Genomic DNA, 26,927 nt, shown 5'->3' on the forward strand with positions numbered 1-26,927 from the left:
AAGGCAAGTGACCACATTCACTGACGCGCACCTGGGTAATGCACACCTTGCTGAGTTGCAAGGGGTGAAGGAGGGCTTAGTTGGAGGTGGGAACGGGGTGCAGAGCACAGCAGCCTGCACAGGTCCTGTGAAGTCCCTGCTCGGAATAGCAGTGCACAGGCAAAAATTCCAGAACCGAAACCCTGTCAGCTGTGAGGGTTGGGACAGAATGACCTAGAACAAACTAAATCTTTCAAAATAACTTACTGTACGTCTAAAATGACAACAGTGCATCTGGTGGCTTTATACAAAAGTGCATATGGCCATCTGGTGGCTTTATACAACAGTGCATATTGCCATCTGGTGACTTTATAGAGTGTCAGATAGAAGGTCAGAGGTTAGCTTCTGACCTGCAGGCGTCAAGAAAAGACACAGAGACACCGCCTGCGACAGTCCAGGCAGGGAAAGGCTCTCGCTCACAGGGTAGCGCAGCGTCTGAATAAGTAAAAGTATCTGGTGTTGTTGATCTGTGTTGAGTTCAGCAGGGGGGTCGGGGGCAGGGGGGGGCTCCTCTTTCATCTCCTTCCCCTTGTTTGTTCCCTATCCTCAGTGCTATTGCTATATGTATCTCGGTATAACCAAGATTACATTTTTTGATTATATTTACTCCTACTGCCTTGATATAGAGTTGTATGTATGTATATAAACATAAACATACACAGACACACATATATATATACATACATATACATATATATATATATATTAGTGGTGGGCATAGATTTTTTTTTTAATCTAGATTAATTCCAAGATTAATCTAGATAAAAATGGCAAACGCCAAAAAATCCTTTCGTTTACCTTGACAGCTGTCAATTATACTTGGCAACGGTGAATTATCAAATATAATTCACCGCCGGAAGTTGTGAAGTGCCCATGCAAGTGAACGGAGCATAAACAAAAATAATTGACAGCTGAACTTTGGGAAGGCCCATGCAAGTGAATGGAGCAGTCTACAGCATTGAGAAGAGCCGTGTAATAATCCATAATAATGTAAGGTTTAGAAGTTAAATATTTGAGTTAATTTGCTAGAAATGTATTTACAATTTTTAGTCAGGTTTAGTCATATATATATATATATATATATATATATATATATATATATATATATATATATGTGGTGGGCCGTTATCGGCGTTAACGGTTGCGTTAACGCAAAACTTTTATCGCGCGATAAAAGAAATATTGCCGTTAATCTATTTTCAAAAACGTCCTTGTTCGGACCCATCACGTGACTGAACTAACCAATCACAAGCTAGAATTTAGACTGAGGTAAACGTGAGGGAATCAGAGAGGCAGATTCAACAGAATATCCTGACTGTAAAATATGTAAACATGTAAATATGTAATAATTGTGTAACATAAATATGTAAATGATTAACTGACTAAAAATTGTAAATACATTTCTAGCAAATTAACTCAAATATTTAACTTCTACACCTTACATTATTATGGATTATTACACGGCTCTTCTCAATGCTGTAGACTGCTCCATTCACTTGCATGGGCCTTCCCAAAGTTCAGCTGTCAATTATTTTTGTTTATGCTCCGTTCACTTGCAAGGGCACTTCACAACTTCCGGCTGTGAATTATATTTGATAATTCACCATTGCCCAGTATAATTGACCGCTTTCAAGGTAAACAAACAGATTTTTTGCCGTTTGCCATTTTAATCTAGATTAATCTTGGAATTAATCTAGATTAATCTAGATAAAAAATAATAATCTATGCCCACCACTAATATATATATATATATATATATATATATATATATTATATATATATATCGCCGTTAATCTATTTTCAAACACTTCCTTGTTCGGACCCATCATGTAACTGAAATAGCCAATCAGGAGCGAGAATTTAGACTGAGGTAAACGTGAGGGAATCAGAGAGGCAGATTCAACAGAATATCCTGACTTTGTTAAATATGTAAACATGCAAATATGTAAGTAATAATTGTGTAACATAAATATAGAAATGATTGACTGATTGTAAGTACATTTCTAGCAAATTAACTCCAATATAAATTACATTAATTTATTCTACAATTTTCAAATATTTAACTTCTAAACCTTACATTATTATGGATTATTAGGGGCCGTGTCCGCCTTTTTAAAAGGCGGAGCGCCTGTCTGCAATGCATTCTCAATGGCAGGACGCGCACTTGCAGCGCGCCTTTTGAAAAGATGCCCTGGGCGGTTAAACGCTCCGCGCGCCTCACGCTTTTAGACGCGCGCCCCAGTTGAAAACAGTTGAACTTTTGAAGAAAAGCGCTCCACGTCATTGGCGCTTTTTTCGAACGACCAATCAAAATCGAGGAGGAGGCAACCTAAAAGTATCAACAGAACACAAACTGAAACATGTCGGACGAAAGTTTAATAACAGCTGTGAGTGAGTGTCCGGTCCTGTACGACCTCACGTTAAAGGTGGTATTCCCCGTACTGCGTCCTGCCACGATTAATGCTGTGGACCCACCCACACTCTCCTCCGGGCAACCACGACAGGCGCAGGGGGATCTTCCGCAACCTCCGCTGCCACGGCAAGAAGCGCTATTAATCTTGCATTCATTTTCTAATAAAATTGTAGGAGCAACCAGAGAGGACGTTCAGGTGTCAGATGCCAGATGATAGAGCCAACAGATAGAAGCTGTATATCTATGGATACAAGCGATGACGCATATTAATGATGTAAACGAAAAACGCTTTTTTGAGCGGTGCGCACAAACGCGTTGAAAGCATTGCAAGGAGCTCTCCGCCTTTTAGAAAGGCTTTTGGTGGACACGGCCCCTTACACGGCTCTTCTCAATGCTGCAGACTGCTCCATTCACTTACATGGGCCTTCCCAACGTTTAGCTGTCAATTATTTTTGTTTATGCTCCGTTGACTTGCATGGGCACTTCACAACTAGTATATATATATATATATATATATATATCAGTGGAGGCTTCTTCAGTAAGGAGAGGGAGGAAGAGAGAAAAAATGGCCAGACTACTATAATGAATTAATGCCCTTAAATATGACTGCTTTAATGCCATTATATATGTAATGTAATGCTGTGCTATGAACCAATAAGCAGGAGCCCTGGCTTTGGAGCAGCCTGGAGGGGAAGCCCTGCCCGGCCAAACTGCGGAGCCCGGCTGCGGGCTGCCAAGCCTGTGGCCGGGCTGCCCACGAGCCCACGAGGAGGATTTACTTGATCTATAAATGAAGTCCCTCAATCTTAATTGGCTTAACACCAAGACCATCCACATTTGCCTCAAACAATGTTAGGCTTACAGCCCATACAAATAGTTGTGAAATAATGTTCTTGTTGTTCTTTTAATTGTTAGTTACTCTGACCATTCTGTTTGATATTGTGGAAAGGATGTTAGTGAATGATTCAGAGCATGATGCATTTTAAATGGCATCACTTTTGGTCTTGTGTCTTAATTTTTCTTAAAACAATTGAAAATAAACCTAGCCAAATTACAACCAATAGCTTCAGTCATTGAGGGCAAAAATAGGCCCAATTCTAGGCCCAGATTTTATATATATATATATATATATATATATATATATATATATATATATATATATATATATATATTAGTGGTGGGCCGTTATCGGCGTAAACGGCTGCGTTAACGCAAAACTTTCATCGCGCGATAAAAAAAAATATCGCCCTCAATCTATTTTCAAACACTTCCTTGTTCGGACCCATCACGTGACTGGACTAACCAATCAGAAGCTAGAATTTAGACTGAGGTAAACATGAGGGAATCAGGCCCCGTCCACACGAAGCCGAAACGGGCGAAACCGTTACGGTTTCGATCTATCCGGTTTCGAAGTATCTCCGTAAAGACGAAGCCAAGCGAAACCGGATAGATCTGTAGAAACGCTGTAGTAAACATTCCAGGCCCATAAGGGGCGCTGCTTCTGGTACACAAATCCAGAAGAAGAAGAGGCGAGCATGCGCATAAAGGCTGCCCCCCGAACCACTAACAACACAAACAAACAGCTCTTCTACGATGGCGAACTAGATTCTCAATAAATAATGGCTAAGCAACCCAACAAGGGACATGATATGCTGCAGAACGATTACAAGCTTGTAGTCCGCCATCATCTTTTTTGTTGTGATTTCTGAGACTCCGCGGGCTTAAGAGCCATTGGCTAGGAGGTCGAGGGGTGGGGCGATGACGTCATGGTTTGCGGTTTCAGTCGGTTTCAGGCGTCCACACGAAACCAAAACGAAACCGGAAAGATTTGAAACCACCTCCGAGGGTGGTTTCAGAAGTTTGCGGTTTCGGTCAGCGGATTCGCCGGCTTCGTGTGGACGGAAGGCCGAACCGTACAAGACCTTTGCGGTTTCGCCATGAAATCGGCTTCGTGTGGACGGGGCCTCAGAGAGGCAGATTCAACAGAATATCCTGACTGTGTTAAATATGTAAACATGTAAATATGTCATAATTGTGTAACATAAATATGTAAATGATTAACTGACTAAAAATTGCAAGTACATTTCTAGCAAATTAACTCCAATATAAATTATATTAATTTATTCTTCAACTTTCAAATATTTAACTTCTAAACCTTACATTATTATGGATTATTACACAGCTCTTCTCAATGCTGTAGACTGCTCCATTCACTTGCATGGGCCTTCCCAACGTTCAGCTGTCAATTATTTTTGTTTATGCTCCGTTCACTTGCATGGGCACTTCACAACTTCCGGCAGTGAATTATATTTGATAAATCACCATTGCCCAGTATAATTGACCGCTGTCAAGGTAAACAAACAGATTTTTTGCCGTTTGCCATTTTAATTTTAGAGATTAAAATTAGATTAATTTTGGAATTAATCTAGATAACAAAAATGAATCCATGCCCACCACATATATATATACATTAGAGCTGTCAGTTAAACGCCTTATTAACAGCGTTAACGCAAACCAATTTTAACGACGTTCATTTTTTTTAACGCGTGATTAACGCAAATTATTATTATTATTTTTTTTTTTTTTTTTTTTTTAGGGCTCAAAACAAAGAAGCAGTAGCCTGACTGCTATGTTCAAGGCATATCTTTGTATGTTCATCGTTTAATTGCATTATAGGCTTTTTTTTGTACCGTCCTGTTTTGATCAGTATATGCCAATGTTGTTATCAATAAAAAAACATTTGCACAAGGCAAGCCGATGCACTTCTCCATGTTGATAAGAGCATTAAAATGGGAAAAAATTAATGGGACAAAGAATTCAAGGGATATTTAGCATAGAAAAAAATTACGATTAATCGTGAGTTAACTATGGCATTAATGCGATTAATCGTGATTAAATATTTTAATCGCTTGACAGCCCTATATTTATATTACAATAGAGATTTTATAATAATAGAACGCCGGTTCTAAATGGGCGAAGTACCCCTTTAATTATAAAAGTAGGACATCCATCCATCACCCCCTATTTATACCCAAGTGACAGATTGAGGGTCTTCCTTAACACAATCTGGTCACATCGTTATTTGTCGTGAGACTATTGGTATAATTCGGCCTGCAATCTGTATGTTTCGGGTTACATTGGATTACATCGGGTCTAATTCGTGTAAAAAATAAATAGCGTGAGTCTATCGGGTGTAATTCGTGTGCATTCGTGTAATAAACGTGCTATTCCGTATGTCTTCCCTAGAGACGTCGGGTGTCTCTCGGGGGTCTTTTGTGTGTTGAGGTCGCCGATATAAAGACGATAAAACATGATAAAGCGCGGAAGATTAACGAATATAGCCGATGTACCCCAGGAAAATTCCCGAACGACTTGCGCTGTCTTACGTTATACTCCAGTTCTATTCCCGATTATAGCCGATTAGCCCATAGCAACACCTGGTAACCGATTCTACCCCGATAGACCCAAAATTAACAAACATGTTCGTTCTTTGCCGATGTTGCCCGATGTTACCCGATCATTGAGCTTTTCTTCCCGTTGTCTAACGATGTTCCCCGGAAGAGTAACGGTGTTTCCCGATGCAACCACGCTATTTGCCGATGTTATAACGATAGCTGCTGATTTAGCCATCGGGGCCCACTATCGGGTAGGTGTAAACAGGGCATAAGGGATAATGTTTAGAAGGCCGGTCATTATCGGGAAAATACAGGGCGAACCAGACAACGACGCGAAGCGGAGGTGTCTTGCTTCGCCCTGAAGGGGTTTATTTTCGATAATGACCGGTGACATTCTATACATCAGTGGTTTTCAAACTGTGGGGCGCGCCCCCCCTGGGGGGCGCCAGAGTTCTTCAGGGGGGGCGCGACGTGAGAAAAAAATAAACCCGAAGAAAAACCTGAAAGTCGATGATTCAAATCATCAATCGTACTTCAACTGTAGAAGTAACCTAACTAAATCGATTTTCAACCGTTTATCTTCGTGCAAACCATTTAACAAATCTACACACTTGTATCTTCAATAATATCTAAACAGAATTTCGATATCATTTAAAATGTCTTCAGAATCACAGTTTTAGTTTCATACCGCTTCGTTTTCAGCTGTTTTCATTGAAGACGTCAGCCCATTCTGATACACCTACTTCTAGACATCGTAACTCATTCATTTTTCGACCGTTTACCATAGTTCAAACCATTGAACAAATCTACACACTTGTATCTTCAATACTATCGAAACGGAATTTTGATAGCATTTATACTTTTTTCAGAATCACAGTTTTAGTTTCAAATCGGCATCGTTTTCAGTTGCTTATAATAATTTAGGTCACCATAGCAACGCCGTTAAACAAACCCCGCCGAATAGTCGAATCTCTGGACTGAAAAAGCAGATCTGATTCGACTCTGAAAATTCAGAGTCGGGGACCCTGAATGAATCTGTGTAAACTGGCAGTTTACACAGATTAAGATGTTCAAATGTATTTAAAAAAGCTTAAGCTAAAACATGCTTCGATAAAGTTGTTAAATTGTGTTAAGAAATGTGTTTAAAAACGCACAAAGATGTTGTAATGTTTCAGAAATATGTTTAAAATGGTTTAAAAATATGTTTAACAAATATGTTTCAAATGTTTCAAAAATATGTTTCAAATGTTTTAAAATTATGATCAGAGATGTTTCAAATGTGTGAAATAATTAAAATAGCTTTCAAAACAAAGGTATTTAGAAAAAAAAAATGTGTGGGGGGGGGGGGCTCAGCTGAAATTTTTTCTCTGAGGGGGGGCTCACTCTCTCACACTTTGAAAACCCCTGGCTTAAAATAAATAAATAACCAATGGTCACAAACAGTGTCAAATGTGATGTGTTCAGGTCGACTCAGTAATACGATTGATGCATTCAAATGCAGCAGTAAAAAAAAATAATGATTGAGATTTTGGTGAACTTGTTTTCCCAGTAATATAAAATAGATAGTAAAGATAGAATTATGACCTGTTTAATGTCCTATCTTGAACTATCATCATCTTATCAGCAATTAAAGCAATATTACAACTTCTATTTCAAGGAGTCTCGAAAATGGCATAAATAGGTTTGACCGGTTAACCATGGACATCCCTTATATACATATAAAAGTATATTATAAACATTGTATGTTTTTTTTTGTGTTATCCCAGTTATGTTTTTTTAATCTTTTTATTATTTAATATTACTTTTAATAGTTCCGGGACGTTGGAGCAATAACCTGGTGTTTTTACAATTCAGTCTGCACTGTGAATTTGAAGTAATGTTCCGTTTTTTAATAAAGATGCAGCAATTCCATTATTATTATTTCTTTTTTTTCTATCCGATTCATCGATTAATCGAAAAAATAATCGACAGATTAATCGATTATTAAAATAATCGTTAGTTGCAGCCCTAGTTACCAGCATTCGTTGTGTTGATCAGCAGAGAAATAGTCTGCCAATGACGTTGACGTCGCTTAGAAACCGAGTACGCTGGGGTTGATAAGTTATATGTGTTATATCATATAACACAAATAACTTATCAAATACACAGACACACATATATATACATATAATATATATCTATATATATATATATATATATATATATATATATATATATAATATATATATATGGATGGATATATGTATGTGTATATATATATACATATACAGTATATATACATGTATACACACAAAGACACAAACTAATATATGTATGATATCTCTCACAGGAGGGGTATTCCATCAAAAACGCTAACGAAAGCGGCGCTTAGTTGATTAAGCCTGGTTAGAACCAATGCCAACTTCCACTTGAGGCTAAAGCCGTTCCATCAACCCAGTTCAGCAACGCCTTGCTCAGGTTAGTTCAAGCCAGGCTTATGTTATCGTGGATTATGCGCGCTCACGAGATATGTAACCAGCCCAGAACCGTGTATGGACCGAGCATGATCTTTTCCAGCGGCGAACAGAAGCTGCTTGCGGACTGGGGGTACGCGGGGGACATGTCCCCCGCACTTCCCGTATCAGTGCCCTCTGTCCCCCGCACTTTTTACAGCCATTACAACCATTCAATTCATTTTTAACACGTGGAAACACGTTTTTCCGAGCCGCCTTTGAACGCACCATGAGCAGGCGGAGCCAGGTGGCACACACCGCTGTCGTGTTGTAATTTCAATAGATTCAGATCTGTTTCAAGCATGTTCAGCAAACCAGCAGCCAAGAGGCAAAAAACTTTACCTTGTTTTCTCCAAACAAACCGTGTAAGTTGAGTAATGCTGTTGCATGTTGTTTAGCTAAAAGATGACTGACTAATAGATGACAATATATCAAGTTAAGCTGGTTAACAATTGTTAACTGTTACCTATGTTAAATCGCTTGCTAGGTGCAGAGTGATAGTAACTAGTGACAATTACTCTGTTACATTCCCTTGAGTAACTTTTTGGATAACTTATACCATGAGTTGTTTTACTGCAAAATATTTTTTTACTTATATAATTCTAAAGTAAGCGCAACAACCGTGAGAACTTGTTTTGCACATATTTGTGACTAGACCATGACTGACATGTGATTACACCATATCTGGGAGCACCCAGTATTGCTATCATGGAAAATGGAATGCACCTTGCAGTCCATGCTAAGTTCGAAAAATACATATAGTCTAATAAATGAATAACAAATGTGGCCAGACGTCACCCAAGGTCCAAAGAAGGGCCACAAATATTAACATCACAGTTATTTAACTGTAGAGGATAATCAACATCGAAACTTTATTACTTTTTAGTTAATATAACCATTATTTCATTTTTATTATATTATTGTTTCTACTTGGGTCTAAAAGAAATCTAGAACTGAAAATATTATTTTGTAATATAGTTAATCAGGAGAGCCTGTAGCCTTTGATTCCCTTAGTTCAAAAGGTAAATACTGACATGGATGACTTAAATTTGTAGTATATATATTTAATTTCAAAGAGACTTTTTGTTTATTATTTATTTTGCAGATATTATTTGACTACTGCATTATTTGTGTTTTAAAGAAAGCATGGTATAGGTCATACCATTTGTCTTAGTCAGTGGAGCAAGTAAGTTACATATTCATTTAGTCTTTCGGCCTGTAGCATATAAACAAAATGAAGCAACTGTCCCATATTTCTAACTGCATTTGAAGTAGACATTGAGACTCACCAAAAATGGACACTATAGGACAGTGATCATGATTTGTCTCAATATCAGAATAACAACAATGGGTAAAATAGCAATGGCTGGTGGAATGGCCATAAAGTAGGTCTGTATATGCACTATGCATTGTAAGCTTGTCCAGGCCCTGCAAGTCAGGATGTAGGCTATTAATCGGAATGAATAGTAAATAGGTAGTGGCCATCCCCAAAATGCATCAGAATACAGGAAATCAAATCTATTTAATTACATTTCTTTTAGGGGGGGGGGACCCCAGACCCCCTGTCTATTACTGTGCCCCACCAACATTTTTGATCACCAGCCGCCACTGGTCTTACTGTTGATTCATTTCACACATCTGTTTTGTCATAGTTGACGACGGCAAATGTAAAATAGCTACATCTTCATGCCGATATGTTTATTGTTGTCACTTTCACTTGTCACTTCTTGCCATTAAATTAAATTATGTGGCTTATTACCCTGTCCCTTCCATTCCATTTGGGTGCTGATAATTTGAAACAGGAATGGTGTTTTACAGAACTTTTCGTGTTCAGTGTTGTCATTTGGCACTTAATTATCGGGCTACTTACCCTGTAGATGCTCGAGGGTCATTCTGTGTCAACTCAACCAGAGTTTGGCAGCTTTAGATTTTGACTTTAGATTTTGATAGTATATAATTTTAAAGAACTAAAGTTGTCCCCTGGTGCTGTGCTGTTTGTGGTTATGTAGCCACTAAGGAGAGGTGCAACTGAATGCGAGAGGATGATAAATCACTCATTAGACCTCTGAACAATTTGTCCCCCTCACTTTTGAAGTGATGGCTACGCCCCTGAGTTCAAGCATATAATAACTCAAAAAGGGAACACCGCAACCATTAATATAGGGTCGGCTTAGCTCAGGAGGTAGAGCAGTAGTACAGTATCTACGGCTAGGTATTCAGCCTTGCCTTTCCATCACACATTCCTAATGCAGTCCCTGCTTCAGTGTTTGACATCCACAAAGGTGGATTCTCTTTAGGATTGCAGAGGTTTCCATTAAGACACACCAAGGTAAGGGGGCTCCTGGCATTAAGGAGACCATACACCCACACAGGAGGTCATCCACTTTAGAGAGTTAATGGCACTGTGACATGATAACTCAAGTGCATGTTTGTTTGTTGTTTGCTAAATACAGAGACAATCGGGAAACATTAGGGCTTAATCTGGTAAAAGTGAAGTTTGTTTTTGAGATAAGGAGGTTTGGAACCTGTCGATGTACCTGAAAGTAGTCAACATTATTAAACTAGCAGAAATACATATGTGTATATTTATTTCCATATATATATGAATATATACATAATACATATTCCAGTCATTTCACTATTTTCATTATAATTTCATTCAAATATTGTTTGTAACCGATAATCTCATGGCTAATGCTACCTCCAAGGAAAGCCAACAATTGTGGACTTTGAAACTGACATTACAACCATGTCACGGAACCCTGGCCTGAACAACCAGTGATATTCATCATCGGGTGTTCACTTCAAACATAAAGACTCTCATGGGAAGTTATTTTCAGAGAAGCTCCTTGGATACACAGTAGTCATTTTAACAGGGCTGAACAACCCTTTAAACAATCAATAATGTTAACCAATCGTTATCTTGGGAAAACTATTTGAAATGGCCGCAGCATTTAGTGGTAAGTAAGGTGATGGTCTGATCTAAGTCAGAGCTTGATGTTGGCTTTGGTGTCAGAATCGAACCAGATTTCTTTACCTTGTTTCTGGCAGGTAATAATCACCGTCATTAACCGGTTACCATGTGTGATTGCGCGTCTGTGTGTGGATGTTTGTGTGTGGATGTGTGTGGATGTTTTTTGTGTGCATGCATGCATACGGTATTCGTGTGTGTGAGTGTTTGCTTTTCTCCCAGCTGCCCCAGAGCCTAACAGCTCCAGTGTGGTTCTGGTCCTGCTGGGTGGAAGGGTGAGCGGCAAGACCCACGCTGGGAACACCATCCTGGGCACCAGAGCCTTCCTGGAGGTCCAGCCCACCACTCACAGCTCCTGCAAGATGACCATCGTCTTGGGAAGACAGATTCACCTTTTTGGGTTTGCTTTGGTGATTTTTGGTTGAGAAAAAAACTGAGTGCGTTGTTTTCTTTGTTTCCCAGATTAGTCTGATTAGTGTCATGAGTAGGTTGTTATCCTGTGTTGTTAAAGTCCCATATGTCACCTATTGAATCACAGCCTTGTTTAAAAGGGACACTGTGTGGGAATTAATCCTGTCTAGTGATAAAATTGTATAGTGCAATCAAACGAATAGTGCTCGCTTTTTAAAATGGCCGTTGCAAATAGGGGGTATGTGCCAAGAAGCTATAACAACATGTCAGCAAATACTACCTCATGGAATTTTCTTTGGGGTGATGAGGTATGTTATTTAAAATAAACTTCAAACTGCATTGAATCATTAGTGTGAGCATATATGAGTAAATACTCCTCGAGCACGATAGTGAATTATGTTGCCATGTTTATATTGTTTTGTATTGGTAACATTACTATTACCGTTCGTTCACACTAAACGCGACGGGGCGACATGACTCCATACAAAGTCAACGTAGAGCTGCGTATCAGGGGACATTTGTTGCTAGAAAAACCTGCGGCAAGATTAGTCCTGTGGGGCGGCATGAACGCCCTGGTATGGGCGAGCGTGTCCACGAGGATTTAGTAGCGCGACACGACACGGCACTCGAGTTGAAGTATTTGAACTTCTGCCGCGACAGCCAATCAGCGTTCACTCCCTGAGTGACGTAACGTAACAGTTAATCAGTCTTCAACCGGCCAACCGTTCCCTGCAGTGCAGTCCGGAGTAAACCGCAGCATGGAGGAGAAAGTGATTGTTGTTGTTTGCAACTCCTGGAGCTCCATATATAATAGTATATAATTGTTAAGTATATTACTGAATATAAGTGCAGGTGCAAAGCAATGTTAAATAGCCTACACAAGAGACGTCATTATATGAGCGTGCGTGCCTGCGTGCACTGTTAATGTCATGTGATCATGTGCAGAATAAACGGTCCGAGTAGTTCCCCGACCAAAGAGTTGATGGCGGCTGTGTGTTTTTTCTCCGGTGAATATTAACCACTAGATGGAGTTTGCTAACTACTTTGGATGACTGTAAGGACGCGATAGACTGCTGCAGAAATGTCTAACGTAACAATAATATAATATACTATTATGTATAAATATCTATATAATATAATATATAATATCACGGCCAAAAGCTGTGTGCACCTCCGGATGGCTGCAGCGGGGGCGAAATTATGAATCCTACTATGGCCACGCCAAGACCCCGAAAAGACACGCCCGCCTCTATTTGTGATTGGTCCATCACACACGTCACCCCTATCTTTGATTCTACTGCGCTTTTACTGGCTTGATATTAGCTGCTATGGTTGGGGTTAAGGTTAGGGGTTAGGGTTATTTTGTGACGCTCTCGAATGCTCACAGCGAGGGTACCGTAGAGTTCTAAAGCGTCCAGTCGAGTTGCATGCAACCCGGCCAATAGCAGACAGAGTAGGGCGGGTCTAGGCGTGGCCATAGTAGGATTCGTAAATTCGCTAGCGGGGGGAGCTCTTGTTGGGATTGGGTTTACGGGGTTTGTTGTAGTTACCGGCGTTGCTGTGGTTACCGGTCTTGTGTGTTCCAACGGTTTATTAGCGGTGGTATCTAATAAATCGCTGTCTAATCAATATTTTCACTCATTCACTGCCTCTTCCTTGGTCATTACAATATTATGAATATACTGTTTCAGCTTCTCAGACGTCTCTGGTAATTCCACAACAACTCAACTTCCTCATTCACGTGCAACTAAAGTCGCGTGATGAAACTAGCACTAATCACTACCACGACGGATTATGATTTGTCGCGCGACCAAACTCAGGCGACAACACGACCAGGCGACAAATGTGGCATGTTACACGGCTCTTCTCAATGCTCCGTTCCCTTGCATGGGCCTTCCTGACTTCCGGCGGTGAATTATTTTTCGATAATTGATCGTTGCTAAGCATATAATGACCGCTGTCAAGGAAAGTGGATTTTTTGCCCGATTCACGTATAACTCCGCAAGTAGTCCGGAAATGTATCAACCCCAGAGTATGGGTCGGCTTAGCTCAGGAGGTAGAGCAGTTGTCTTGAAACCGAAAGGTTGCTAGTTCGATCCCCAGTCCTCCTAGCTGAGTGTTGATGTGTCCCTGAGCAAGACACTTAACCCTAACTGCTCCTGACGAGCTGGCTCCCCACCTAATTAGGAAGGATAACTGGAGAAATCAAAAAAACTTTTCATGCCATTTATTTTCCATTTCTTTGAATATTCTAAACTGATTGACCATAGTATTTTTCTCAACAGAAGTGGTCTTGGCTGCCTGCCGAGAAACTCACCTGGATGGAATTTATGTGGCTGCAATTTCCCATGCAGCAGTGTCTTTGTCATTGTGACAAAGGCTTATCAGTAACATTAATATTAACATTAACTTTACCATGGGTTTTTGCAAGTTATATTTGGGTTCTAGGGATATTGTAAGACATATTTATTATATAAAAAGTCAATTGTTAGGCCTAATTTCTCTGATATAAAGGAAATTACAAAAATAAGAATTCAATATCGTGCCCAGGACGCGAACTCAGGGCGTCCGTACTACAGGGCGGATGCTAGAGCACTCACCCAACTGCTGGTTCCCAATTTTGATAGAATACACAATTTTGTCAAATAATGTGTTTAGAAAATATCCACGATAGCAATAGATAGCGATTCATTGAATTATTTTATTTGCATCATTTAATCTTAGACCCTTAGTGAAAATATAGGCTGTTTGTACTTCATATGTGTACTTTTATGACAAAATCGTGAGGACTAGGCTTGGCGGAACCTTCTGATGGTACACTTGTTTCCGACAGATGGGACTTCTCTGAAACACCGCTCAAGTAAACCTGACAGTTAGCCTGGTACCGACCAGGTTCATTTGGCTGGATAGATTGCCATGGTTACTTATTGGAGATTCCCTTAAGTCACGTTGATGGAACGCAACTCTAGCTTAAAGTAGCGTAGCGAGGCTAAGCGAAATAAGCCCGGCTTTGCCTTTAGCTTGGTTGATGGAATACCCCCAGGGTCTGTGTCTTTGACCACAGGTTGATTAATAATTCAGGCCATGGATCTGGAGTTGGCAGAAAGGCAGCACGCCGGGAGACCACAGCAAACAGACTCAACCGGCCAATGAAGTGCCAGCTCAGCTAGCTATGCTAACATTAAAAAAATACTTGGGCTGGCTCTTTATTTTTAGCCTCTTTGAAAACTATTTTTACTTACTTCCTTGCCAAATTAGGAGATTAGGGCAATATATTGAATCGTAGCTACATATCATTCAGTGTGTCTTTGCCAAGGTAGTTCTAACTGGTGCTCTTATCTTACTTTTTATTTCAGTTGGATTTGTTATTCAAAATGTTCTATCTCCAGCATCAATACTTCTTCAGTAAACAAATAAAGAAAACAACATTTGGCCGAGCAGCAAAAAGAAAGCATTACGCCTTCTTGTTGTTGACGGAGACCACAAAGCGAGGCTGTGTTAACAATGTATGGTCTTAGAGTATTGAGCTGGCCTATGCCTCACTGACTGAGAGGGCTGCTAGCAGTGTCATGCTGCTCCTAGTACAGCGTTTAAAAACAGGTCTACACAATAGGAATTGAAATAGAAGAACCTGTCATGAAATGTAAAATCTAGATTACTGATGTGTTATTTAAACTCACCCATAAAGCATCCACACTGCCTTTTTTTTTTTTTGCAAAAGAGGGTTAGTTCAAGCTGCGTGATAAAAAACAGTCATGTTATACGCATAGGAGGGTATACTAAACATACTTAGAAACACAACAACTCTAAGGACTCAGGCAACATTACCAACCCAGTCTAGAGAGGCCGTCTCCACAGTAACAACACAACACAAACACCACATGCAAATGGGCCCACAAAGACTGGAACAACCACATGCATGTGCATGTGGTTGTTCCACATGTACACGCACAAACACATACACACACAGACACACAGACACATTCCCAACTACTGGGTACTCTGCATTTTCAGCCTCCCTTGCGGTGGTGCTGACTGGTGGTTACCGTAGCTACAGAGGCAACAAGCTGCATTTGTTTACTTGCTACAAACATGTCAAGCTCTTAGAAGTCATAGTAGCACCGAATATTATTCTATTACGCTATTTCACTTGAAATAAAATAGTACGCCTACAGCAAACTTGCAGCAGGATTGCATCGAATACATTATAAACTAAAAAATGAGCTGCGTACATGCATTTCCTGCAGAAAATGCATGTGCTGTAGTGTGCTGTAGTGCAAAGTGAGGTTGAAAATGTGTTTTAATAAAGACACATAGTTTAAGATGTAAATAATGTTAAATGGCTTAAATCTAGTGAAGGGATTTCAACAGTCTGGGGTAAACAATGTTAACATGGACACCATTTAAGAAAATGTAAATGGTTGGAAACAAATAAAGTGACAGCGGAATGAAAAGCGCAAAGCATTGTTAAAAATGCAGAAAAGTAAAATGAATTGAACTGAAGAATCTGAAAGGTCATATGTATTGCCCTGCACTGCTGAAAAATCTGAAAGGTAAAATGTATTGCAGTGCACAGTACACCTGAAGTCGAAAGCTGAAGTCGAAAACTGACTGACGCTGAATTACATTACCTGAAGAAGGAAAGTGCTGAAATACATTGTTACAAAAGCTGGAAGCATGGTATCGATTGATTTTTGTAGAAAGAATTATAATAATCCCGCCATTTTTTTTTAAACCAGACCAAATTGTATGTACTCACCTATTGCTAATTTTCCAGGCTAACGTCATTAAAAGTAGTCCAATTGGGCGGGAAAAATCACCTAATCTGGCAACGCTGCCTGAATGTCGCAAAAAGTAGTCCAATTGAGCGAGGAAAAACTGCCCAATCTGGCAACATTGCCTGCACGTCCTCGCGCTGTAACCTCAGCGTAAATCAATGAGACCAACTGAAAACAAACCGGCATGGAACTTAAACTGTGATTTTGAAAAATGTATAAAAGGTAATCGAAATTCAGTTTCCATTATTGAATAATTAATGTTGATTTGTTAAACCTTTGAAAGAAGGTTAACGATAAAATATTGACCAAGTTACGAAGTCTGAAGTAGTAAGTGTCAGTGAATGAACGTTGACTTCCATTGTAAAAAATAGTATTTTAAAAGTAGAATATTTTTAAAAGTATGAAATATTTTTAAAAGATCTGAAAAGAAGCGCACGATTCCAAGCTAATCTGAACATTTCAAATTTGGAATGGAGCCTGTAGGTAAAATATTTAGGAAGGAGATAGGTCCCAAAGTTTGTAGAGAATAATAAGGAAAGAAATAATAAACTTAAGAAGAACAATAGTTGAGCGCTGCATGCAGCACTCACCTAATCAACCATCACCAAACCCATATGACAGACAATGCTGATTGTGAATACTACAACAGAACACTGAGTGTGTTGTCATTAGCAATTATTATCTTTAGTATCTTTATCTTTAGTATATTTTTATGTCAAGTTAAAATATTAACATTATTTAGAAAATAATTTCTGAATAATTTTTGAAGACCTAGGGCTTCTCTCTCTCTCGTAATATTAGCGGATAACAATAGCCCTGGTGCCTGTGAGAGGGGCCCACACTGACGCTATACCCCCCACCCCCCTTCCCCGCCAGTACTGTAACAGTGGAAGGCCGAACATCAGCCTGTTAGGAGGTGCCTTGAGATGCAAATCTTCTAATTCTGAATCCAAGAAACACTTTGATTATAGGAATGTCTTGTTCATCGAATTCTGTTCATCACATATTGTTCTTGAGTTTATTTCGGATTCCAACAGTTTTGATTGCTTCATAGATTGCTACTTTCCATGGCAATGCCATCATCTTTTTAATTTCGCAGATGGGCGCTCCTTGTGTGTCCTGAACTGACACACCTGACACTGACACCTGACACTGACACACTCTGAGCATTGATTTGTCCAATCATCTTAAGCCTTTTAGAAAATCCTACAACACAAATAGAATGTGAATTTACAAGATCAGGATGGATGGCTGAAGCGGTTGTTCCAGTGCCAAAGATATCAAGTTCATAGGACCACCAAGGGCTTGTATTCTTGCTTTGATTTGGTTATTTTGCTCTTTGATATTCCCACCCCTCCCTTCAGGCATCCCTCCTAAGTCACTCCCCCAACAGGTGATTAGCTCGCTAGCTTTAGCAATAGGTCTGCCTAGCCTTGTGGTAGACTCTGATACTGAACAGGCAGTTTGCACAGAAATCTAAGCTATCCAATCATTTCAGTCGGGCCAAATGAAATGATTGGACGGATAGAAAGAAATTCTGTTCACGCGTTGATACAGTTTACTTTTTTCACAGCCATTATCTTTCACCATTGGCATAAGTATGCCCGATATCTTGAGAAAAGAAAAGAAAACGTCTGAATATAATCGAATCATCTAAAACCTAATACACATAACCCTCTCTACTGCTAGCAGGCAACAGTTCAAACCAATCTAATTTTGACGTCTCCCAAAGAAATCCTTTCTCAGATTAACACACAGCTAGCTCACAGGCTTTGTCACTTCAACCACAATCAAAATCCTGGACGGAAGATTTCACCTCTGTTTAGACCCATACTATTTTTTGGCCAGCTGTTTCATTAAAAAAAATTGTCAAATTAGAGATGTAACATATTCCCCGTCTGAATGCCATTTCACACTGTATTTAACAGCTTATATATTATTATACTGTATACACCAACATGCTAAAATACAAAGGGAACAGAAAGGAGGGATACCATAACCTGGCGGTGACTCAACTGTGACCTCTCAAACATTGGATCCTTTGATGGCTTACAATATGGGCCGTTAAGTGGCATTATTCCTTAGTAATTGAGCTCACCATTTTCTCAATCAAATATCATTCATTTTTAAAAACTGGCAAACAGTTTTTGCTTGGCTGCTAGTGCTTGCAGATGCCCAGAAACATAAAGGCTATCTTAAAGGTAAAGTAAAGATACTATTGTACCATACCATTGTCAATTTCTGTTCGGTTGGTTGATTGGTCAGCTGATATGTATTTCTTTAGCCAATTATTAATGGTTGGACAATCGCTGGTGTTTTTTCATAAGGAGTAAATAGTATCTTGATCCATTTATATTCAGGACCGGTAGGAACATATGCAACGATGTATTTAAATTGTGAGTGATAGTTTGTTAGAAATAAAAAAAAAATATGAATCAAATTATGAATAAAAACGATAACAGGGCTCTGTAGTTTCTGTTTTAGTAATTGCATGGTTTAATAGACTATAAGCCCCATTTTCGCAATTTGGAACTCGCCCAACTTCATGGAGACTGCTCATAGTTTACTGAACATTTGCTAAAAGACTAACAGGCACCATGTCTGAAAACGCTAGGGGGGTCCGGGGGCATGTCCCCCCGGAAGAAAAAATTGAAAAATAACCCTTTCAATTGTTACTTCTGGTGAGATTTTTGGGGAAAAAAGTACAGATTGAGCTTCCAAATATGTCATAACAACCAACAGAGTCAAGGTATCCGCTGAGACCAGATCATTGTGCAAAGGTGCCTTGAACTTCAGAGCTACAGACTAACTTTTTTCACTAGGAGCACTGTGGCCCCTAACTGAAAATTTTAGGGGGACAACCAGAAATGTTAGGGGCACACACAGGCCCCCAGGATCTGTGCATACTTCCGCAATCCACCAGTGCTCAGCGGCCAAGCCTGGTATTGCAGCTGTTTAAGCGGGCTTTGGACGGGTCCCTCGATTCAAGGGGCCCAGAAGTAGATATCTCCATTCACTGAAATAGAAGTGGGGAACAGGAATGTGTCTCCGCAAAAAATGTCTGAATATCAATCAAAGGCTCATAATTATCTTTATACCATGTATTAATAAAATTTAAGTTTTGTCCTTTAAAAACACCACCTCAAGCGTTTTATAAGCCGTTGTTTTAATTTTTTTTTTGCAGGAGGAGGCGTGGGCAGTTGAAAGGAGTCGTATTGAAACAAATGTTGTCTTTTGGTTTTTAGGCACTGTGTTGACTTTTTGTTACTTAAAGTCGGCGAGGGATGTGTAGACAGACCTCTCGCTTATGATGCTACAATGCTAACAATGCTAGATTACGAGAATATTTCTGTGTGTGTGTGTGTGTGTGTGTGTGTGTGTGTGTGTGTGTGTGTGTGTGTGTGTGTGTGTGTGTGTGTGTGTGTGTGTGTGTGTGTGTGTGTGTGCATGGTGCATGAGTGCTCTTACCTACTTTAGGTGTAGCTGTGTGTGTGTCAGTCCCTGCAGATGGCAATAGAGTCTGCGCAGCACATTGTTCTGCTACTAACCCAGAGTATTACACACACACTTACACATAAACAGTTACACATTCACACACTTAAGACACACAAGCCTGGTCGATGATCAATTCTGAAAAACATAAAACAGGGAATCTACATTTAATCCATATAAAACATGCTGTGAGCATGCATCATATAGACCAAGGGCAAAACTGTCCGCGGCCCTGGTAAGGGATGGCTCGTATATCTTGACATTGGAGCAGGGTTCTATTTCCACTGACCTAGACCGACTTAGGCGACTCTTTTTCAGATTCTCTGTGATCAGTTGTGAACACACCGCATTCACAACTCATGACTCAAGGATGAGGGCATATAAAGTGCGTATACCCCCCCCCCCCCCCCCTGAACAAGAAAACCAATCGATTAAAAGGAGTCTTTCTCTCTCAGCCAAACAGCTTTCTCTTTACAGCCAACAACATGCAACGTCAACAAGGCCAAGTGAGCATACCGGCCATTGGTCAACAAGTGCTCTAGATTTCATGGCCCATCATTAAAAATGTATGATGCATCCTTCAGCTCGTTTTATCCAATCCGGAAAAAGTTGCTCCCTTTGCAGGCTTGGGTAAAAGAGAGGATTCATAACCTTCTCTGGCAGATAACACCTCGCTGACACCTGATCAACCTTTAAAACACCTGTTTTAAAGGTTCGCTACTTGCTGCCCCCAAAAAACTCTGGCTAGCATACACCAATTCACTCATTAACTCATACTGCTGCTGTCGCATTATGTTGTACCATCATTGGAATACGTTTCTAGGAAGGTGCAGTGTGGTTAATAGCTGAGCAGAGAATTCAAAGAATAACACTCACACACACACAAATATTTTAAGCTATAGTCACAAAGCAGGTACCTTGGAGAACAGACCTAAGAAGCCCTATTTGTTGGGTAAGGAGATGCTCACCCTTGTGACAGCGTGGATCGCAGGGCCAAAAGAGAGTGAGAAGATTGAAGGGAAGGGCGGTAAATTGGGCGGTTGCTGTGGCGAAGGCAGCCTGGTTAGAATTATAGCAGGGCTGGCATCATCAACCATTCAGCATGCCACAGATCAGGTTACAAGAGACGATAAATATAGCAGACTCTGATGACCTCTGCAATACCCTGAACACTCGCTGGCATTCCAGTTGGGCTAGCATCACAGCTTTTTATAGTCCATGGCTTGGCAAGGAACCATCCACATCCTCCAAACCTGGTAATCAGAAAACTTTTTTCTGTTTCACACAGTGAAATAATATAATTAGCCCGTGGCTAATAAGATGGTCGCTAATATTGATCCATCGTTAAAATTCTTCAAGGCTGCTTACATATTTATAATGAATGAGGAGAAATAAAAATACTTGTTTCCCAATCGGGTCATTTTGTTGATAAAAAAGATTGGAGAAAGAGTTAGTAGAGATAGTAGGTCTCGGGCAGCCAATGATACATATAATCATTGGCTGTTTTTCATACATATTCCTTCAGAAGGAGAAATTATCAATAAAATCATACATGATTTCATTGATAATTTCTCCTGTATTCTGTATACAGAATAGAATGACATGTCCCACGTGATGGTGAGCATGGTGGGCCAGTCCTGTGGGGTGAGGGCCAGTCTTGTGGGGTAAGGGCCAGTCTGGTGGGGTGAGGGCCAGTCTGATTGGGTCTTGTGGGGTGAGGGCCAGTTTGGAGGGTGAGGGCCAGTCTGGGGGTTGAGGGCCAGTCTGGTGGGGTGAGGGCCAGTCCTGTGGGGTGAGGGCCAGTCTTTTGGGGTAAGGGCCAGTCTGGTGGGGTGAGGGCCAGTCTTGTGGATGAGGGCCAGTCTTGTGGATGAGGGCCAGTCTTGTGGGGTTGGGGGCAGTCGGCTGGGGTGAGGGCCAGTCTTTTGGGGTGAGGGCCAGTCTGGTGGGTTGAGGGACAGTCTGGTTGGGTCTTGTGGGTTGAGGGCCAGTTTGCTGGGGTGAGGGCAAGTCTGGTGGGATGAGGGTCAGTCTAGTGGGTTGAGGGCCAGTCTAGTGTGGTGGTGGCCAGTCTCGTGGGGTGAGGGCCATTCCTGTTGGGTGAGGGCCAGTCTGTGGGGTCAGGGACATTCTAGTGGGGTGCGTGCCAGTCTTGTGGGGTGAGGGAAAGTCCTGTGGGGTGAGGGCCAGTCTTGTGGGGTGAGGGCCAGTCTTATCTGATCACCAGTATGATGGTGCGAAGAAGAGGAGAACATTGACCATAAACTGACTCTCAAAGTAGCATATCACTTTTACATGGCAGATTATTAACTTCATGGTACGTCTAGTTTGAGGAGGTAACTAGAATCCGACTCCAGAAACTATCGGTTAATGATTCGCTAACTTAATGGACCAACACGACATGCAGGCTGAACCGAGCGGAGCTGCTGTACTCACCATCCAGCTTGAAACCATCCCGGTCCGACCAGGAGCCTCCTTAACCCTCCCTTAACCCGGGCTTCTGTTGAACTTGTATTGCTGTTTGACTACTGCAACACCAGCTGCAATGTACGGTCGAAAACCTACGAGCAAATACCCTCTACTGATGTGATAACCCGGCGGTACCGTCCTACCATCCGCTCTACTATCCTGGTAAGATAACACGGCGTGACGACCGACAACCCGCAACTGTTGCCAGATTGGGCCAGATTGGGCGGGAAATCTGGCAACACTGGCTTCACAGCAACCAAGAAACTGTTATTTTCCCTTTAAACGTGACGCCAGTGCAGGAAGAAGCACGTCTATGATTGGTTGAATCAGACCTGGTGACGTCATGAGGAGTCCATCCCCTCCACCGTCACCTTGGTGACCAACGTAAACATCACCAAAAACGCAGTTTATTTAAGTATAAATAATTCCAAATTAAATCTTTGTCCCGATTATTTTGGACTCACATAAAGCACAGTTGAACGATAATAAACGTCATGCATATTCTGAGGCCTATGTCACGGAACAATTTAAGACCGGAAGAAGCTTGCGGAGTAGGGTAACTGCTCTTCCGCTTAGCTTAGCTAAGCTGTTTACCATGGCGGAGGCAGATCGATACCTGTGGACCAAGTCTCTCCAACCTACCTAAATTGTCCTACGACGACGTCCTAAGGATCGTAAATCAGCACTCACGTGTCGAAACATCTAAACTTCGCAAAGGATATAAGTTCTTCTGGGAGAAGTACATTTTTAATTACAGAAGTAAGTGTTTCAAATCTGTTGACACTGTGTAGCTTGACTGTGACAGATAGCACTAAGTGTAATACGTCAGTTAAAACGTATCCTTTTTAATTAATCGCAAAATATTATTTACACTGGTAGGAATACATATTTAGTTTGAGTGTCTCTGAAACTTTGCCTGACGAACCCCAAGATGTTAGGTATAGGTAGGTAGGCACTGCCAGTGCCTACCGTACATGTAAGTGTCGATAGTATGTCAGATTAGCTCCAGGCTACTGTCAGAACATAGTGGCTGGGTGGCTGTCATAGGCTACCAATGCCCATACATTTTGCTGCATGGTGTGTTAATCTTTCGCTCTCTAATGCAGTGTCAGATTTAGTTAATTTGGAAGTAGCAGTTCGGGTGAACTGCTACTGTTCCCAGAAGAAAAACGATGAGCCTCACACCCTGCAGGTTACAGTGCTAGGAAGTCAGGCCTGAGTCTGAAATCAAACTCTATCTCGCTTTTCATAGTATTTTGTGAATCAATGGGACTGTTGCTTAGGCCTACCTTTCTGACCACTTTAATTAGATATACATTTTGTGATTCAAACAACAGGCCCACCTCGTAATATGTAGCATAATGGAGCATGGTTTCAGACCTTCACAGATTCAGTTGCATGTTCGGTCTGTGTGTTTTTATTATTATTGTTTCTTGTTGCTGTTCCAAAATGCTCTCTCTTTCTCCAGATCTGCTGTTGCAGATGATAATGTTTTGTTTCATGTCTGCTGTTGCAGATTGTCATGTTTTGTTTTATCTGCTCTTCCAGACACATGACTACCACTTCACAGGGGAGCAAAGCGTGCCAACACCTCTGTCGTGCATCAGTGTTCTGCAGTCGTGGACCAAGGACACAGGTTTATGTGTATACCTCAGGCCTAGCCAAACATCCTGTATAGTCTACTCAATAATAGTATTCAAAGTTCTTGTATAGACAGACGCGACTAACACTGACTTAAGTGTTGCTACACTGACAATATGATTTATGTGCTGACATATTTTTTCTTTTTGCTCCAGGGGATTCGCTCCAGGGGATTCGCCCGGAACCCACTGACCAACTTGTGGTCAGGAAACCCAAGGTTTGGGTTATTTTATTTTAACACATACATGGACTCATACCTCCTGAATGCCAAGTAAATATGGCCGAGGGACACACACACCCCATTTCATTTATTTATTTATGTTAAATGTATATATGTAAATATTTTAATCAAAGAATTGGAAACAAACATTCGTGAACATTTGTTTAAGGTAACACACTCTGAGCACCTTTAAAGCAAGCCTGAAGACTTTTATGTTTGCATTAGCTTTCTGCTACATCTTAAATACATTTTATTTTAATACTAAAATGCCTTTAACTTTCTATTTTACTCATTTCTTTGCATATGTTTTCTTATACTAATCTATTTTATTGTATGACAATGTTTATATGTGAAGCACTTTGAGTCTGCCTTGTGTATGAAAAGTGCAACATAAATAAAGTTGCCTTGCCTAACACACACAGAACATTTCATTTCTTTCTGTTAAATGTAAATATGTATGTATGTAAATTTATATTTAAAAAAAAGAATTGGAAACGAACATTAAATAAACATTTGAAAAGGACGGACGGACACAAACACACACACCATTTTAATTTCTTTCTGCTAAATGTAAACAAAGAACATTAATAAACGTTTGAAAATAGTCATGTGACGTCATGTGTGTTTTAATGTGCAACACTGGGACATCACCCTTCACATCTAAAGGACCTTGATAGTTAGACATCAAGCAACAATTTACCCACAGCTGATTGACAGAGCCTGAAAGAGTCAGAGGAATGGTCGTGTCCCAGATATGATATTCTTTGACCCTTCTGATGGCCCTTTCCACCAAAGTCGGGCGTTACTCTGGGGTTTTTCGGTGTCCTCACTGGTAAACCTGGCGCCTATTTTAAATGGCGGCATTATGAGGGTGGCCCCAACTTCAGAAAGCATCTTGTCGGATGACAAATCCTTTGTCAGCCATGCATGCATCTCCTGGCTGAAGCAGACTAAGGATTCCTGACTGCTGTGTGATTTTTCTGTCTGATAAGGAACCAGTGTACATCTTAGAAATTAAGGTGATAGCTCCACATGGAGCAATGCTGATCAGACCTTTGAAGGTGTTGGTATTCTTGTGGTGGGAGAATGTTTCAGACTGGAGGGTGAGTGATGAGGGTGCCTCACACCTGATTTCTGTGCAGTCTATAATCACTCACACGTTAGGACAGTAATGGGCAAAAAATAATCTCAACCAAGATTTATTTTGTCCTGCGTGGAAGCTGAGGTATGGCTGTATACGTCCTGATGTAGAGCAACACGGTACACTACAAGAACAACTGCGAACGATAGTTATGTTATTATAACTCTAGTTCTATGATTGTAGGCGTAGCCGTCTAGGCTTCGCCTTATGGGCTTGTCCCGTGCGCGCGCCTGCGCGCGCTGAAAATTCAAACTATGCACCTATCAGCGTGGGCACCACCCACATTTCCCACGGTATCGTGTCTATATAACGCGGTGTATACCGTCGCTCATCCTCCAAGCTTTTCTTTCAGCAATTGGAGGGTACAGCAGGTGGGAAACTAGACGGCTACGCCTACAATCATAGAACTAGAGTTATAATAACATAACTATCGTTCTATTTCATGTAGGCTACGCCGTCTAGGCTTCGCCTTATGGGCTAAGGTGAAGCTGCGAGCGGAGCCCGATCAATGTACTCCTGCTGGACCCCAGTCAAAAAGACCTAAGTCACCAGAACACATTAAGACTCAAAAAGCCAAGGAAGTGTAAAACACAACAGCTTTATAAAAAACTAATTCCTCCTAGATCAAGCAAGGCAATGATCAAGGGAGAAAAAAGTGAGTCTGTAAAGACTCCGGCTCTATTCCGTGCTTCATGGAACCCATGAAAGGAAAAGAAAAACCAGAGCAACTAGGTTTCCATTAGGTCCGCTACCACCGGGGGCGGAGCTACGGAATTCGGCTCTCCAATAATGGGACTCTCTCGGCCGTTTCTTATTTGAAGAAAACGGCGGGAGTGCCATACTGGTAAACAAAACCACCAGACAATTGGCGAGCCAATAGAAAACCCCCTAGCCTGTTTTTCATTTGAAAAAAGGTGGGAGAGTAAGACTGGTAATCAAGTCCAACTCGCCAGCCGGCGAGAGGAAATCCAACCACAACGCTTTAAAGAACATGTCTATATTCTTAAGCCGTAAAAGGGGTCCCGGACTCTAGCACAGAGTTGCCGAGTGAGCCCCTGGACATGTCTAACATGTAAAAACGGACAAAGGGGCCGGGGGAAGACCAAGACGCAGCCGCGCAGATGTCTTCCACCGAAACGGCCTTGAGTAGAGCCGTTGAAGCGGCCACGCTCCGTGTGGAGTGAGCTTTAACGCCCAACGGTGGCGCCAAGCCCTGCCGAGAGTAGGCTGGGCAAACACCCTCACATACCCAGCGAGAAAACCGCTGCTTAGAGAGAGCGCGGCCCCTGCTAGCGTCGCTATAACACACAAACAACTGTTGTGTGGAGGGGAACGCTGCCGAGCGATTCACGTACATAGCCAACGCCCGAACCGGGCACAGGAGATGCAACTCCGCCTCCGCCTCACTAGAATGAGGCGGGGGGTGAAAAGCCTTAAGCACAATATCCCTCGACCGAAAATAACT

General features: G+C 41.1%; 1 protein-coding gene and 1 long non-coding RNA gene across 8 annotated transcripts in view; one reads left to right on the forward strand and one right to left on the reverse strand.

Annotated features, from left to right (window-relative positions):
• LOC132475056 (ubiquitin carboxyl-terminal hydrolase 2-like) overlaps positions 1 to 22,583 on the reverse strand; it is a 120,233-nt gene extending 97,650 nt beyond the window's left edge. For 3 of the 7 annotated variants that reach the window (XM_060076031.1, XM_060076032.1, XM_060076026.1), the window contains exons 1-2: positions 20,960 to 21,050; positions 19,968 to 20,129 (exon numbers count right to left, since the gene is read on the reverse strand). The gene's annotated coding sequence lies outside the window, so the exon portion shown is untranslated. Of the gene's footprint in view, positions 1 to 19,967; positions 20,130 to 20,897; positions 21,051 to 22,427 lie in introns of those variants that run through there. The other 4 variants (XM_060076029.1, XM_060076027.1, XM_060076028.1 and 1 more) reach the window with 4 other exon arrangements.
• A 389-nt stretch (positions 22,584 to 22,972) lies between these two features.
• On the forward strand, positions 22,973 to 24,531 carry LOC132475076 (uncharacterized). Its single transcript, XR_009529800.1, has 3 exons — positions 22,973 to 23,219; positions 24,009 to 24,096; positions 24,257 to 24,531. It is a non-coding gene; the product is annotated as an uncharacterized LOC132475076 (long non-coding RNA).
• The last annotated feature ends 2,396 nt before the right edge of the window (positions 24,532 to 26,927 follow it).

Source organism: Gadus macrocephalus, chromosome 16 (assembly GCF_031168955.1).
Source record: "Gadus macrocephalus chromosome 16, ASM3116895v1".
NCBI lineage: Eukaryota > Metazoa > Chordata > Actinopteri > Gadiformes > Gadidae > Gadus > Gadus macrocephalus.